Source organism: Cyprinodon variegatus, unplaced genomic scaffold, assembly GCF_000732505.1.
Source record: "Cyprinodon variegatus isolate N-32 unplaced genomic scaffold, C_variegatus-1.0 Scaffold408, whole genome shotgun sequence".
Lineage (NCBI taxonomy): Eukaryota > Metazoa > Chordata > Actinopteri > Cyprinodontiformes > Cyprinodontidae > Cyprinodon > Cyprinodon variegatus.
Window position 1 is genome coordinate 411,538 of NW_015150861.1, and position 14,452 is coordinate 425,989.

The window sequence follows — 14,452 nt, forward strand, 5'->3', positions numbered from 1 at the left end:
TTTCCCCCACAGACCACCAGGGCGGCCGAGAATACCTTTGTTCAACCTGAAATGAATCATTTAATAATCCATAACGTTATGGAACACATTAATTAACTGAAAAATGTTGCATAGTGTCCCTTTAAATGTTGTGTATTTATCCTTAATTTGAATAGGTAAATAGGTAAATAAGATAATTTGCCAATGGAATTACTATTTTTACTCTGAAAATAAGATAATTAGATAATATGCACTTGAAATAAGACAATGCAATATTTTTTTCTTATTTTAAATGTAAATTGTCTCGTTCCATTGGCAAAGTTTCTCAATTATCACCTCAGTTCAAGAAAAAATGCACTTATTTTAGGAAAAAAATACTTATTTAGATTTACATTTTTTGCAGTGCAACACTTAGCTCACAGCTACCTCATGCCGGTCACAGAGAGGCCAAGCTGTGAGCTCTAACCTTTCCTTTCTTTCAGCTGGACCGGACTGGACCAGACCTCAGACTGACATGCATTCCTGAGTTATTGTTCACTTTTCACCACAAAACCGAATGAAACTGCACTGTTTTGACTGCATTTAACCTATCTGCGTCAGGGATTATTAACATTTATCTGCTCCTATTTTAAAGGACACGTTCAGTGCATTAAGCCTTAAAACTTGACAATTCCTCAGACTCTTTAATAGATTTTTAAACCCACTTTTCCCTGTTTATTTGGTTATTTACTTGTGCTTATGTTCAATAGTATTCAGGTTCTGTGTAGTTATTAGATATAAAATACTTTATTTTTTACTTTACTTACTAGCTATTAAAGGTACCAGTGTATTTAACCCATGGTCTTTTGTGTTTATTTTATATAGTGAACGAATTATCACTCAGGCTGGATCCACTCTTCTCTAAGTAACATCCGAATGAGCAGAGACAGACTCATTTGGTTGCTGATTAATAACTCTGAGTTAGCCCAGCAAGCATTTTTTTTCTGTTTCGTATCTGTTTCTTCTCTGGATTCTGTGTCATGATTTTGCTTCTGTTTAAGTTTTATTGGTTTCCTTTCCATTTTGAGTTATTTTATGTATTTCTTGTTTACCCCTGTTGCCCTCTTGTGTCATTGTCCTTCCCCAGTGGCGTAACAACACAACAATAGGCCCATAAGCAACATTATCTGGGTGGGCCCCATATGAGGTACAACATGTGATAAAAGTACAGAATAGGGCAACAGTTCCATAAATTGGCCAAGAAGATACAATTATGCAATTCTCAGTGGTATATGATCACACATGGAAAAATAGTGACTGCGCACCTTGAATGGAACCATTGGTGACCACATCCATTAAAACGTTGATGTTGATGGCGCACCATGCATGTCCATGAAAACACATAGGTGACGGCAGACCAGATGTAGGCAGAAATCATAAGGCCCAGAAAAAATCAGACAAGCCAAACCTCAAAGCGTGTATTTTAAACGTTATTACTTTACACAGTACTGACATAGTGAACACACAGACGCGGGACAGACCAATCCAGGAACCCACTAGTCCTCCTACTACTGTGGTGTGTTGCCAAAATTTCTCTGTAAAGATGAATTGTTAATCTTTGAGACATGCAGTCATTTCTATGCGCAGTACTAGTCATTCAAAAACCTTGTCACTAGTTGCAGGTTAAACTTTTGTCTGAAATGCCTGTGAAACATTCATATAAATGCAATATTATGTAATAATCAATCTATTTTCAAGCACCACCTAACTCTTCCTTCATCATGAAGATGTGCACAGTACTCCACTATCGTTTTGGCATATCTGCATTGAAATGCCATTCAGAGAGATTTTTCAAACTCTTGTAAAAGCAAAACATGATGAGCACGGGCACAGATTTTAAAGCACAAAATAGACCTAAGTGAGCATGCCACAGTGGGCAAAATAAAAAAACAAATGTCCTTACTCTTACCTTAAAATGCTGTGTTGATCTCAGTGCTTCTTGCAATTATTCCACTTCACTTAAATCCACAGTTAAACACATTAAACACAGCTAGCAAGCTGGATATGTGGAGTGCTAACATTGTTTTGCTTGTTCTTTCTCATTTCTTCAGTAGGCTAGATGCCATTTTACATTGCCCACATCCAAAAATATAGCATATGTAATTATATATATGTGTGTTAATTATGTTATTTGAACTATTAGGACATTATAACAAATCAATAATATATCAAATCACACGACACGCACTTCTGAAAACAGAAGACCTGATTGTTGATATATTTTATTTACCTTTTCAGGAGATATCCCGTGATAGTAGGATTGGGTACACGGACGTTACGTTCGTAATATGTTCAGTAAGTTAATCATAACCCATAATTCCAAGTTGTNAAACATTGTATGTGCAGATTTATCTGTTTGACCATGATTTGAGCTTGATTCACAGTTTGAATTTTTTTCTAACTCAGACCTTTGGGCAATAAATACATCATAACTAGGGATGGGAATCGAAAACCGGTTCCTGATAAGAATCGGTTCCGTGTATTCCAATTCCATGGCACCGTTTGGCAGCTCGCTTAACGGCTCTCTTATTGGTTCCAGGCAGCACCAGAGCCTGGCCAGAGCAAGTTACTTCACTTTTTTACGCAAGTTACGCACACGGCAGTCAGTAAGCAAGTACGACGTGACCAGACGTAAGTCTAGAAAAACAAAAACAAAAAATAAATGGCGCCCCATCGGGTAAAGCGATTGAAAGTTTTAATGTAAAGTGGCAATAACATCTGTGGGAGGAAATACATCCAACATGCAAAAACACCTGCGCACACAACATGGCATACATTTTAACAAATCCCGAATTTAGATGCTACCGGACAGAAGCTAAAGTTACCAGCATGGAAGGTATTTGTAGTGGTAAGTAACTAGTTTTATATCACTGGCTGTGCTTAATGTGGTTCCTTGTAAATCATATTCCATTTCTGGAAATCCTACCTCTCTTTGGGGTTATTTAACATGCTATGAAGTTGCCCTGCAGTTCGGGGAGCGAGAGAAAGGTGACGCCAGTTTATTTTAATTATTTCCCATAATTGTACAGTAATGTTTTTTCATTAAATGGATGCCCTCTCTTGATAAGACCGGTAGCCTGGCTGGCTCAGAGGCTTGCAGCTCCCGTGAAAGATTTGTCTCTTTTCTTCAGAACTATACCGGTCTTATATTATACAGTATATATATATATATATATATATATATATATTAAGCTTTTGTCTGAAATGCCTGTTAAACATTCATACAAATGCAATATTATGCACTAATCAATCTATTTTCAACCGCCACCTAACTCTTCCTTCATCATGAAAATGTGCACAGTACTCCACTATCGTTTTGGCATATCTGCATTGAAATGCCATTTAGAGAGATTTTTCAAACTCTCCATAAAGACATTTAAAAGCAAAACATGATGAGCACGGGCACAGATTTTAAAGCACAAAATAGACCTAAGTCAGCATGCCACAGTGGGCAAAATAAAAAACCAAATGTCCTTACCTTACCTTAAAACGCTGTCTTGATCTCAGGGCTTCTCGCAATTATTCCACTTCACTTAAATCCACAGTTAAACACATTTAACACAGCTAGTAAGCTGATTATGTGGCGTGCTGACATTTTTTTGCTTGTTCTTTCTCGTTTCTTCAGTAGGCTAGATGCCATTTTACATTGCCCACATCCAAAAATATAGCATATGTAATTATATATATGTGTGTTAATTATGTTATTTTAACTATTAGGACATTATAACAAATCAATAATATATCAAATCACACGAGACGCACTTCTGAAAACAGAAGACCTGATTGTTGATATATTTTTTTTTTACCTTTGCAGGAGATATCCCGTGATAGTAGGATTGGGTACACGCACGTTACATTCGTAATATGTTCACTAAGTTCATCATAACCTATAACCCATAATTCCAAGTCGTAGTGTAAAAAAAAAAAAACTTAAATACATTGTTCTTTTAAGATCTTTACTGCGGTTTGCACATATTATATGAGTGTATTTTTTTACCAACCATCTAATGAACCATATACAAACATATACAAAAGTACCACTGCTTTGCTGTTGGTGTAGTGTTTAAATGGCTCACATCATGTTGAAATCTGGCATGTAAATACGGTCCGCTCAGCCAGTTCAGTATNAACTATTAGGACATTATAACAAATCAATAATATATCAAATCACACGACACGCACTTCTGAAAACAGAAGACCTGATTGTTGATATATTTTTTTTTTACCTTTGCAGGAGATATCCCGTGATAGTAGGATTGGGTACACGCACGTTACATTCGTAATATGTTCACTAAGTTCATCATAACCTATAACCCATAATTCCAAGTCGTAGTGTAAAAAAAAAAAAACTTAAATACATTGTTCTTTTAAGATCTTTACTGCGGTTTGCACATATTATATGAGTGTATTTTTTTACCAACCATCTAATGAACCATATACAAACATATACAAAAGTACCACTGCTTTGCTGTTGGTGTAGTGTTTAAATGGCTCACATCATGTTGAAATCTGGCATGTAAATACGGTCCGCTCAGCCAGTTCAGTATCAGGTGGGTTTAAGAGGAATTTTCCGCACCATTACATGTGCAAAGAGACATCCTAGTCTACAACTGCATAGGGGGCCCACCAGGTGTCAGTGATGGGGTCCCTAAGAGGTTGTGAGTCCGTAAGCAACTGCTGTCTCTGCTTACTGCTAGTTACACCATTGCCTAGCTCCCTTCTAGACTCTTCTGCCCACATCTCGTCTACTAATTAGTCTTCCTATTGTTTCTGACCTCCTGGTAAGTCACTCTATGGCTACGTTCACACTGCAGGCCTTGATGCTCAATTCCGATATTTTTTTTTGCGTTGCTGTTCATATTTCCAAATAAATGTTACTTGTATGTGATCTCCTGTGTGAACTGCAGTCATACAACGCAAGTGTCCCGCATGCGCAGTAGAGGACCCGATGACGTCAAAGGCCAGCGTGCTCCATGTTTACGGAAGTAAATATGGATGGTAGTGCTGGCGCTCATCTAGCGGTCTTTTCCAAGCATAAAAACTAATTCTTTTCATTATGTTTAAACATAAATACTCCTCTCCGCATCATCATCTGCCATGGTTGTTTTTCTTGCCGCTTCTGCGTAGGAAGACGCAAAATAGTGACCTTTGTCAGGTATTAATAATAATTATTATTAATAACGTTCAGGTTGGATGAATCCGACCTGGCCGTTCAGACATAGGTCGCACTTGAAAAGATCAGATTCATATCGGATTCAGGACCACAGAGCCAAGTGGCCTGGGTCGGATTGGAAAAAATCGGATCTGTGTTGTTCACGCTGGCATGAAAAAATCAGATCCAGGTCGCGTACGGGCAAAAAAATCGGATTTGTGTCACTTCAGGCTGCAGTGTGAACTTAGCCTATGATGGTTCCTCGTCATTTTTGATCCTCATGTGCGTTTTCCCTGGATTTCAGTATTTTGTTTGTAGACTTTTGCTTCTGTATTAAACTAGCAAGAAACCACCTCAGCTTCCATCTCTGCATTTGAGATAAATAAACTGAATAGAATTTAACACTATCTGTTGTCCTGCTGTCTTTGGGTCCTCAGGTTCAATTCGTAACACATGGGTTAAATTAGAGAAGGTGACTGGATATAAACAGCCGATCCAGAAGTCTATCCTTTTATGTAAGAGACTAAGAACCTTGTCGAGTAAGCAAATTAGAGAGATCATCATTCAACTGATCATAATTAATCAATTTTACCCTCAATTTGAATGACCAATTAATGAGCTATAACTTCCAGTTTTAGTTATTTGATATGTTCATAATCTTCTGGTAAACTTACACAACACCTTGGACCAGTATTTTGCACTTTTCGGCTGTAGGTTTTACCACCAAAAGAGTCAATTACTTCTCATATATATACTTTATCTAGAAACCTTTCCAACTAAACTTCACCCTTTGAATGAACAGATATGGTTTTTTTTTAAGTGATAATTTTCTCCTCTGGCATATCTAACATAATTAAGAGAAACATATGTGTACTTGTGAATACCAAAAATGATTCTTGACTGATGGTTTTTGTTATCATTATCTCTTGGAAGGCATATTTCCAGCATATTCCTATACTTATTATGCTGTGAATGTAGTACTGATTCAAGAAGCATTATGACCTGTATGGGCCCTCATCAAAAACACCTTTTTTTTTAAATGTGGAATGCCCTCAGTTTGTAGTAACAGTCTTTTTACCCTTCTCTGAACTCTATTCCAAATTTCAACTTTCCAATTTACATAATTTTTGTCTCTTTTAGGACAGAAGTTTTTAAAAAGCCTTTTCCTCACTTCTCTGACGGACTGCCTAAACCTCTCTGGCATACTCTCCTGTCAATAAACCCACAGCATAAGAGCTGCATCTCATTATCTAATACACTAGATATGAACATCTTAGTGTCTATACGTTTGTTTATTATTTGCACTGCCGAATGTTTATATTTGCACTACCGACTGTTAAAATCACAGTACCAATTGTTTACATATACATTTGCAATAATGTACTTTAACTGTAATATGCAACTACCTTCCACTGCACTTTAATTTAGATAGCTTCTGTACAAACTTTATTTATTCATTTTATAGTAAAACCCATCTGTATATATACTATTGTACATAACTGTAGAAACCGTAATATCCACCTGTATATTATATTCGGTACATATCCAGCTGTAAAGTTAGTTCATAACACTAGTGATCTATATATTATGTTCATCTATTGGTAAGATTCTGTTTATAATGGTATTCATCTCTATACTTATTCAGTAAAAACCCATGTCCTGTATTTATGGAACCATTATTTATCCTGCACCTGCTGCTATTGCACTTCTGGTTACATATAAACTGCATTTTGTTGCCTTGTACCTGTACCTGTGTAATGACTACAAATTTGAATCTAATCTAATCTAATCTAAAATTAATTGTCCTGTTGTTTATGGTGTATCCTAATCCATTGTAAAACATTCTATGTAGTGCATCGGAGTAATCCAACATTATCTGAAATACACTCCTCACTTAGTGACACCGATAGATTTGGACAATCGTCAGCTAATCATGACCTTGATGAGCTTGCTCCTAATCAGTTTTCATCTATTCATGGCATCTCTCCTGGTGCCAAACTCTGATTCTCTAGAAGTAATGGCATTTAATACCTCCTTGGCTCATAGATGCATTTTACCTCCTGGAAACTCCCTCCCGGCTGAACTGTGATGCAGCGGGTAGCGCTGTTGTCAATTTCTGAGCAGGGGTCTTTCTGCATGGAGTTGCATGTTCTCCCTGTGCATGTGTGGGTTCTCTCCTGGTACTCTGGCTTCCTCCCACAGTTAAAAAACATGACTGTTAGGTTAATTGGTGTGTGTACATGGTTGTGTGTCTTTGTGTGTTTCTGTGTTTCCCTGCGACAGACTGGCCTGTCCAGGCTGTACCCAGCCTCTCGCCTGTAGACTGCCGGAGATAGAGACCAGCTCCTGTGAGACCCTGACAACGATTAAGCAGGAGAAAATGGATGGATGGATGGAAACTCCCTCCTACAACTACTACGACTTCATTTCTATTTCTAGTAGTAAGCATTGTTTGGCCCACTAATACAGAGGCAAATTAGAATGTTCATATTTGCTCTTTATTTCTTTTATTTAGAATATAATATTCTATGGTGGGTTCTAAAGGCTACATAAGATGTAAGAAATCCAAGCTATTAATACATCTGCTCTGTTACCCATTAGACAACCCGGTGCTTAAACAACAGAGCCCAATGTATAGATAGAAGCCTAAAATATCTGGATGGGACAACTTTTCACAGATCACACGTTGAACCCTAAGTCCAACACCCTGTGACTGACAAGAGAGCATTCACGCCACTATTCAGGACAAACCCACAAAGATCCTGGAGAGCATCCTGAATATGGCTCCCAGAGATGAATGTGTCAGGCAGCAAAACCCAGAGTGCAAGAAGGATAAAGCATCTTGGACATACTAGCCTCTCAGTGCAGGAGCATACCAGCAATGACTTGAGGAGTGAAACCAATAGCTGGAACAGACTGGGTTGGAAAACTGCACAGAGACCAAACTTCAAGCCACAGAGGTAAGGTTCAATCTCATTAGATCCTAGTTACAAACTGTGCCAAGATGAACTTAAAATAAGATTATGTCAGAACATGTACACCAGGGATGTCAAACTGGTTCCAGAAAGGGCCGTGTGGCTGCAGGTTTTCTTTCCAACCAAGCAATAGCACATCAGACTCCAGCCATCTCAGTAAGTGAGTCCAATCTGAACATGAAGACTTGATGAGATGAATGGAGTCTGGTGTGCTATGTTTGGTTGGAAAGAAAACCTGCAGCCACACGGCCCTTTCTGGAATCAGTTTGACACCCCTGATGTAGACAAAGACCATCAAACAAAGAGCTAATAGATCATACTGCTTTTGTCGCAGAAACTATACTTTCACAAAGGACCAAAGGAGACGTTTAGTGAAACTTGGAACCCAGAATATAAAAAAGTGCATAGAAACATGTTTTGGGTCTCTGCTATTCTGAACTTAGAAGCAAATTGCTGCTGTGTGATCCCTTCTTGGTGTTATCAGTTTTTAGGCATCTTTGAGTCTGAAAATAAAACCTTAAGCTGAAGTCCAGTAACTGGGTCTGTCTCAATGCTGTTAGGAATCCAGTTTGTGTGGGTTGTGTTTTTGTTTGTTTTCCCTCCACCACCAGGTGGCGCCTGGTTCTGGTTTCGTCTTCTCACACACCTGCTGATGGTTGCCTCATTACCGTAGGACTCTTAAGCTGCTGACTGCCACTACCTCGACGCCAGAGTGTTTGCCATTTTTGGGTACTCTAGCCAAGCTGAGTTTTGCTGAGTCAAACTGAGTTTTTGTCAACCTGAGCCTAACCTTATTTTTTTTGTCTCTGCCTCTCGGCACAAAGTCAACCTGCAAACTGGATGTTTTAGACCTTCTCCCCCTGGAAGGATCGCATGAGCTTCAAACTGAGCTGGGGATTCAAACTGGAGGTTCGAATCTACTTTTCCCCAAGGGATTGTTTGACCTTTACACTGAGCAAGGGATTCATCTCCACGAGAAACAGTTTAAGTACCATTGGAAATCTAAGTGGCAGTCAGCTCCTCCCTTCCTCAAGGAAACACCTCAACCTGGGTAAACCCTGTCCGCCCTCCAACAAGCAACTCAATTACTGGAACAACCCAAAACGACTGGATTCAGAGAAAGACACCTTTTACTGGAAACGTGAGTCCCGTTGCCTTTATTCCCTTTTGCAAATCTAACTAACCACAGGAACTTCCCCTTCACTTTTCAGTCCCGGTTCGCCAGTGTTCAGAGCAGCACTGGACCCATCTCTACCAGTTCTCAATAAACCTGTTAAACCTTCCCATGGTCTCTCTGTTTGGTTTCCTGTATGTGGGTCAGATCTTAGAATAAAATCATGACAAATGCACATCAGTAGCACCTGTCCATAGTGTGTTAACTGCGAGAAATGAAGTGATGCACTACATAGCACCATCCAGCTGGTCACACAGACCGAATGTCATCCACACATTGGACCTTGGAGACACAGAAATGATGACTATTTTATAAGTCAGCTGCTAAAGGACTGTGACTCAACCAGGATACTGTCATGATTCAGAACAGAGGATTATTAAAAACAAGCGTTTATTTAAAAAACGGATGATAGGAGTACAGCGGCTAGGGTGTCTATCACAGGAAACTCTGTCAACAAGATATGCCAGCGTGTCCCAGATGCTGCAGCCCTAGAGAACATGCAGAAGTCTGAAGCCAAGTCAGGCAAACAGATCAAAACAGGAATCTGCAAGTTCAAAGGTTCAGGAGTAAAAAACAGTTCAGGTAAACCACTCAGACGGGAACAGGCAGGCTCAGAGGTCCAGGAGTCCAAAGATAGTCCGGGCAAACCGTTCAGATGGGAAAAGGCTCAGTGGCAGGACAGGATCGGGAAATCAGAAACTCTAAGGTACGCTAAAAACCCTTTCAACACTGGTACGAGAGAAGGAGATAATCTGGCCCTAACTGTATGCAAGCAACCTAAATAGAGGCAGGAGCAGGTGGATCAGATAAGCAGCAATTAGAAACCAGGCAGAGTTAGACATGTGAATCAAAGGAATAATTAAGCCAGTCATCAGTGGCAAGATCATGACAGAGAGGGGTCATGATCAGAGAGGAGTCGGCAATACATTGACCTCTACATTGACCTCCGAAACCCATTCTTTCTCATTTCTTTCAGATAAACACAGCAATAGCTAGATGGAATCTTAATCAAAGCCTGAAGTGTTGTCTGAAAAGACAATGATCCATAAGGCCTGAATGAAAGGCTTCTTGTTGAGTACTCATCATACATCCCAAGCAGACAGGTTGTCTATGTGTTTAAAGCTAAAAAAAAAAGCTCAAAATCAGCTCATTTGCTCAGTAAATAAAAATGTTTTAATTATTCTTCTGAATATATATGTATCTTTCAAGCACACCATCACAACAAAACTGAAATTTGAAAATGAAACTTTCCCAAGAAAAATACCTTTTTATTTTATTATAAATCCACATATTTGTGTCTATGAAAGCATAAAATTCCCATTTTACATGTTACTGTGTTTTTTTTGTTGTTTTTGTTTGTTTTGTTATATTCAAATTAAATTATGGTTATCAAATCATCGAAGACTGTTAGGTGTATGTCACATACAAACACAGACACTGTCAAACAGCAAAAGGAGAGAGGAAGGGAAGGAGGAGACAACGCGGGTTCTCCCACCATCTTTTAAAACCCCTTCATACATCGACCCCCCAATACTGCCATCAACTGAAACATCATTGTTCAAGTTCAACATTTCCGGTTTGTGCAGTTTTACGTGTGCTTTATGCTTATTTTTTGAGCTCCTCAAGGCTTCATCTTCGGGAAACAAAAACTTGATATTTTCTTTTACTCCAACATTGAGAGAACCAACCCACCATGGATACAAACATATCAATTATTTCAACATTATCTTCCACATCCATAACAAAAAAACTTGATTTTTTGTTCCTTAAACAGGGAGAGTGTGAAGAGAGGGCAGAGATGAAATGAAAACTTGTTTAAAGTGCCATAGAAGTTCAACTTTACATCGACTGAGTATTATTATCAATGCATTGAGACGATGTTGACAGTGTGCTTGTTTCTTAGTCCAAGGCCTGACACAGGGTAAATAAAATAAAAGGTGTGCTTTCATAAGTCAGAGATTTCTACAAATAATGTCATAATGCATTGTTGTAACCCTTTGGCATATGACTGTTTAATGAGGAGAGGATATGAGAGGTGCCATCAACATCTGAGAACATCTTGAAAAGTTTTACTGATGGTCACAGAGGCCTTCCAGGTGCTAATCATGTTTGGATTCCAACGGTCACACCCAGAGTCTGAATCCAACACACGTTGTGCAGAGCTCTCCTTGGTCAGCACTGACCATCAGAAAGTCCTCTGATCCAAAGGACAGAACATAGCCAGGGGCGGACATCCGTCTAAACGTCCACAAGTTGGATAGGCTCGTTTTATCTGCTCAAAGGTTCTTCACGTTTCCCTGAAGGTGATGATAGAATCCAGAGAGCACCTGAAAGAGACAAGAAAAGAAGAGAGGTGTGTAGAGGTCCCATTGATTAGTGTCACTCTTCCAGAGAAGTTCCCTCACGTTCTGCTTTCTCCACGTCACATTATAATTACAAACTTCAGTGTCGGGTTTTTGGAATTTATCTGATAGACCAAAGCAAAGCAGTTCATTAAAAGAAAAAAAAAAGCCTATTTATTTTAGCTCTAACATAAAATACATACAAATCTGAATAGTGTGGTGTGCATTTTTAATCAGGCCCCCTTAGTCAGAGCTCTGTAGAAACCTTTTAACATCTCAAATTTTGTCAGACTGGATGCAGAAGATTTGAGAATATGAGTTGTTTTTTATATTTTGGTCCTTGGATTTTGGTTTATTTTTGAATCGATTTAGCTCCCTCAATCTTCCATCCACTCAGAAACACTTCCCCACTGTATGATGCCGCTATTTTGTCAGATGAGCATTCCTTGTCAGACCAGTCAATATGCATGTGCAAGACGTCCTTTAGTTTTCTACGAAAAATAGACTTTAAACTACCTCAATGGGAGTGTATCCCTTTAGTCATGTACAAAAAAAACAAAAAAACAATTTAAGGTGAGATTGCCATACGCTTCAAAAAAATCACCAAAAACGAAGTAATTCAATTTTATTTTTGTACATGACTAAAGGGATACACGCCTGTTGAGGTAGTTTAAAGTTTATGTTTCACACAAAACGAAATTGATAAACTAACAGTATAAACAGGTATTGACTATGGGTATGCTGGTCTGACCGGCTATGCTCATCTGACAGAACATCCCCATCATTGTACATTCTTCCTCATGTTTGCAGTGTCTCCTTCATGGTAATTTGTAACCAGCAAACAGAACTTCCTTTGTTTTTGCCTAGTTTCCTAGTAGTAGCTGTCCTGCAGAAGGATTCTCCATCTTAACTGTGGATCTCTGTAGTTCCTCTAGAGGCACCGTGGTCCTCTTGGCTTCTCTGATCAATGCTCTCCTTGTCCAGCCCATCAGTATACGTGGGCAGCCATGTCTTGGTAGGTCTGCAGGGGTCCATACTGTCTCGATGCTCAGGTGATGGATTGAATAGAGCTGGGGGGGGCTGTTTTAATACCAAACCTGCTTAAATCTTTTCCAGGATGTTCTTTCTGACCTGTGTGCTGGATTCTTGGTCTGAATATTTCTGTTTGTTGTCCAATGCTTTCTGAATAACCTCTGAGACCAGAAACAGAGCAGAACCCCAGCAGTTAGAGTCTAAGGTAGGGTTCTTATCATTAACTAGGTGTAAACAGTTTCTCTAGATCTTTTTTAGAGTATTTGTTTACAGTCACACTCTAAAACTTCTTCTAAATGATGAAATATAATAATGTAAAACCATCTTAACTGAAAGCAATCCTTTAAATGATGTCTAATTGTGTTTTTTGTTTGACTGCAAAATCTAAAATGTTAAAATCATATCAATTTGGACATTTTATGTCTGGAGTCGGCCTTGAGGAGAAATCTGTTTTAATTTTCATGAAATTTGATTTTGGTCTTTATTTGGGATGTCCTTAAAATATCCGGGTTTATGGACCCAAGGTCAACAGTCCTCCGTTACTGAATAAAATCACAGAAAGGAAGACGACATCTTTTTGTGCTGATAGATCAGTGTTTGTTTTGTCTTTAAGTCCTAAAACATATTTTATGCTGATATATTGCCCTGGAAACCAGCTGCTTCTCTTTCTAGAAACATAGGCTTCATTGAACAAATAACACCTCAACCCTTTTTATTTTCTGTTGCATAGCACTGCTCTGTGCTTTGTGAAGCCTCAAAGGTTTGCAGTAATCCTCTCTGGATGCCAGCAGGGGGCACTCTTCACTACCGTCAGAACAAAGAGCAGTGAGATTTCTGGACTGATTGATGAAATTAATTCACTGCCGGATAAAAAGCAATCAAACAGAGTCATCAGAGGTCAAAAGCCCAAAGATTTTTCAACACTCTTTTTTAGTAAAAAAGGGGATTAGAACTTCTTGATAAGAAAGCACACACATCTGTCTGGAAGTGTTTCAAGAATAAAGGAGCCAATTAGACCTCTTATATATCATAATCCAGTTTTATTTTGCCTTTCTATGAGGATGTTTAATCCCAGATAAGATTTCCTCTTTTCTATGATAAAATCAATTTTCCCCATTCTAAATAAAATTATGCCTCAGCCTCTCTGTGGTTCATCTGTGTTAACACACTAAAATCAGCTCCTGCTGGTGAAGAGGAACACATCCACAGAAAGAAACTGGAGGCTTGATGGATAGGATAGGTCTGTTGTCTTCCTAGAGCCTGAGTGATTTGTTTATCCCCCTTAAATAATTGATCAGGTTCCATCAGCTAAACTGAATCCCATTAACAGTTAGAAATGTTAAACCCCCAGTGAATTAATCTGAAAAAACTACCTTAGGACAGAATCGAAATACCTTTACCATTCCACAGAATAGCAATTCAGGTGCGACACTGGAAAATCAGGTAGACAGAAAAAAGCTTACAGGTACACACAGGGCTGGATGATTTATGAACTAAAACTGCAAAAGTGAAATGGCACAATAGGAGAGACAAAAAACACCTTCAAATGGAAAATACCATATTATTCATCCAGCAAAACATAAGAAGTCTTTAAGTTCAAAAACAATTTAAAAAGCAGCCTGATTACAGAAAGGTGGAATATCTGTGTAAACAGGTGTATATTATAGTCACCTTTAGTTCCTAATCTGACAGTGGTGATGTAGAAATCACTCATCTCCGTTTCTCTCGGGTTAAACGACATTTATTTCCTGCTGGTAAT

At 38.7% G+C, this 14,452-nt stretch overlaps 1 protein-coding gene across 2 annotated transcripts in view; it reads right to left on the bottom strand.

The window, feature by feature from the left end:
• Positions 1 to 10,583: 10,583 nt before the first annotated feature.
• Positions 10,584 to 14,452, bottom strand: part of LOC107093118 (leucine-rich repeat and fibronectin type III domain-containing protein 1-like protein) — a 335,211-nt gene continuing 331,342 nt past the window's right edge. For both annotated transcript variants that reach the window (XR_001481607.1, XR_001481608.1), the window contains one exon: positions 10,584 to 11,646. The gene's annotated coding sequence lies outside the window, so the exon portion shown is untranslated. The remainder of the gene's footprint in view (positions 11,647 to 14,452) is intronic.